Here is a 3,773-nt window from a genome sequence, read left to right on the forward strand (position 1 = left end):
CAGCCAAGAGGATGGAAGCGCTTCAGGCAGGCTGCAAGAGAGGAGGAAAGACAGACACCGTCTGCTCTGCCCGTGCCGCTGATCCAGCCGCTTGGCTATTTATGGGCGGGAGGAGGGTGGACGGGCCCCGCAACGGGGAAAGAGCTCCTCCCCACTCGTAATGTTCAGGCAGAGGAGGCATGTACGGAAAGGGGCTGGCAATCGTAGGAAGGTTCCGGAGCATCTGGGCCCCCAAGCCAGAGAGGAAGATCAGGAGCGACTCTGCGGTTATTATCTTGCCTGGGAAGCCCCGTTGTCTGGCTTGGGAACCCGTCCCAGAATGTCCCCTGCGAGAGTGCTCAGCCTCACTATATGATGGTTTTGTGCGCTACAGGAGAGAGCCCAGGCAGTCACACAAAGTTAGCGGGGGCTAAGGCTAGGCCACTAAGCCCTGCCTGGGGGAAATAAAGGACTCTTTGCATTGCACAAACGACAAGAATGCTCAGGAAAGATTGCTGTGGTGTCATATCATAAGTATACCTGTTTTCCCCAGAAAAGTATCACCTCAATTACCCTAGACAACAGCACAAGTGCATCACTTTCCTTCTATAGAGCTCCAGACTGAAGCTATCCTCAGAAGTCTTCTGTGAGGACCTCAAGCTCCGTTGGTCTCCCTTCCTCATTCCCATCTCCTCCCCTGAGTGCTTGCTGAGTTTAGAGGACCTGAGTAAGTCAGTAAGGTTATTGGCAGGACCTGTATTTAGGGTTGCCAGCCCCCAGGTAGGGTATGGAGTCCTCCTGGAATTACAACAGATCTCCAGACTATAGAGACCCTGGAGAAAATGGCAGCTTTAGTTGGTGAGCTCAGTAGCATCACATCCCAGATTAGTCCCATCTCTCCAATTCCACTCTTCTCAAGCTCTGCCTCTGATTCTCCAGGAATTTTCCATCCCAGAGTTGGCAAGGTGGTAATTTGTTGAAATATGTACTTTTTAAATATTTATTTTAAAATGGTGTGTGTCTTGCTGATGTGCAATCATGTAATTTTGAATTGATTTCAAGAATGTGATGGCCTCTGGCAAATAAACTTTGTTGTTGTTGCTGGCGCCCAAAAAAAAGTCAAAAGAGTTTTTGGCTGAACATTAGAAAGTCCTGACAGTTAGAGCAGTCCCTCAGTGGAACAGGCTTCCTCGGGAGGTGGTGGGTTCTCCTTTGGAGATTTTTAAAGCAGAGGCTAGATGGCCATCTGACAGCAATGCTGATTCTGTGAACCTAGGCAGATCATGAGAGGGAGGGCAGGAAGGGCTACATCAGTGCTTAGTTCTCATGGCCCCTTCTTACATGCCCAGGGTAATGCTGATCACCCCCTTGGAGTAGGGTAGCAATTTTCCCCAGGCCAGTTTGGCTAGGGATCCTGGTGTTGTTTTGCCATCTTCGGGGTATAGAGTAAGGGTCACTGGGTGTGTGTTGGGGGGAGGTATTTGTGAATTTCCTGCATTGTGCAGAGGGTTAGACTAGATGATCTTAGAGGTACCTTCCAACCCTATGATTGTATAATAGTTAAACATTTAATCCCAATTGAAATGAAAATTTAAAAAAAAAATTCAACCAGAAATTTGTTTCTCATTGAAACTGAAGAAACAAATTAGCACAGGCACAGTAATTATAATAAAAGAAAATAAAACATTAAATAACAAAAGTAACCAAAACCAACCCAAATAAAATTCCTGTATACATTCCAAGTTGCTACCAATATAATAAATTTATTCTATCTGCAGTTTATATAAAATCTCAATATTAATAATCTTGGATAATCTATGGCCTTTTTTGCACAGAAATTTTTGCTGCATTTGGCCCCATACCTCTTCCAGAATTCTGGACAATTAACTCCCCCTTCAGATTTCAACGTGGCATTTCAGGGGTTCCCTTCCAAGTCTTCTCCCTAAGCAGAAAAAGCACAGGTAGAAAACTCACAAGAAAGCCCTTGAAATGCCACACTGAAATCTAAAGGAGGAGTTAATAGTCCAGAATTTGGAAGAAAACTTGAAGAGGTATGGAGCCAAATGTGGCAAAAATCGCCTATGCCAAAAAGACCTGTATGTAGAAAATACTCTTATTATCACTAGATGTCTCACTGTAAGAAACTCATTACTGTGAATTCTAGTTCTACTGCCCATCATGTATTTCGATTGTTTTTCTTTTGACTATTCTCTCAAAAGTGAGAAAACTGACCTGTCACACATAATGCTTGCTTGGTTCTATGAAAATGAACTGCAAACTAGTTACACACCACAGCATGTGGTGTGTAAAACATAATGGTTCAGGTAGGTATTGTTTTATAAAGGGATATATTATAACAGAATGATTCAGGAAGGTGCTTTTATAAAGGGAATGGGACTGGACTATACCACTGTGTATAGTATGTATTATCTGCTAGCTGCGTATATTATCCTGCTCTCACGTAATACCATTTTCTGCAGGGGTCCCCAACTTTTTTGAGCTTGTGGGTGTTGTAATAGGCAACTTAGAAATTGGGGAGGGGGGCACTGAATAGCTGTGCGTGTGTGTGTGTGTTATTTTCCTTATTAGCAAATTGCTTCTCTTTGTCCATGCTGGGAATGCCTCCTGACGACTCCTCTCTTCCTGTCTCCATGGAGAGAGATTTTCTCTCTCGCCTCATGGCCTTCCAAGAAGGAAGATACACCTTTCCAGAGCTCCCACCAGGCAGGTCTAATCCACATATCTGCCTGTAAGTGTGATACCAAACCAGCTGGCCATGCCACACAGGGAAAGTTCATTTTGGACCAGGATTCTTTCTTCTGTCTTTTAACAACAAAAAAAAAAGCTTTGAATAGAATCTGGGAAATAGTGGCTGTAGGAAGTAAAACCAGCCACAAAATGGTAAGGAGTGAGGTTAAGCATAGCTCAAATAGTACCATAATTCTTCAGCATTTCAGGCAGAAGCTCTGTTTAAACAAGATACCTGTTTAACAGGATTAAAATCTTAGTCAAAAGAGTTTATTGTCTATAGCCATAGGCCGTCACAATTCACCAAACATTGACTAATTAACAATCAAGTCCCTTATCACAGTTTATATAGGTCACTAAAATTAATTAAAACAATACAGTATGCCAAACTATCCCAGGGGTCACGAAACAGCCTCATTCAGTACCACCTTAGATCTTATCTTTTTGGCTGCGAGTGCAAACTGAGACTCTATAGGACACATGATTATCAGTGTCAGATAACAAAAACATAATCTTCTCAATTTCAGAGTATGTGTTTGTCACTGATGGGATTCTAGCCAAAAAATTAGCTCTGGGTACACTATATAATGGACAATAAAGTAGGTAGTGGGAAAGGTTCTCCACTGTAGGTAATCCACAAATGCAGGTGCGATGTTCCATAGGGGTGTGAGAATAACGCCCTTCCAAAAGAGCTGTCTGCATCATCTGGAAGCACAGAGCAGTGAAAGACACTCTGAGGTTTTAATGAGAAATACTGGCTAGGTAGGGAGATCTTGAATGGTCAAATTTGATTAGTTTATACCAAGGAGCTGCCTTAGATTTTGATACTGATAGCCGATCCATCACTACATCTGACTTATAAATCCGCTCCTTAAGTGGGAGGTTGTTGCTGAGACCCCTAACAGGTCATCCGGGATGGTATACCTTGGGAAATGGTGGATAGAAAGCCAGGGTGTGTGGGGTCTTTGGATAGTAAGTAATTTACTGATTGGCAACTTAAGGAGTCAGAACTGGAAAATTTGATCCTTTTCCAGTATTTTAAAACT

The sequence above is a fragment of the Eublepharis macularius genome, chromosome 2 (genome assembly GCF_028583425.1).
Source record: "Eublepharis macularius isolate TG4126 chromosome 2, MPM_Emac_v1.0, whole genome shotgun sequence".
Classification (NCBI taxonomy): Eukaryota; Metazoa; Chordata; class Lepidosauria; order Squamata; family Eublepharidae; genus Eublepharis; species Eublepharis macularius.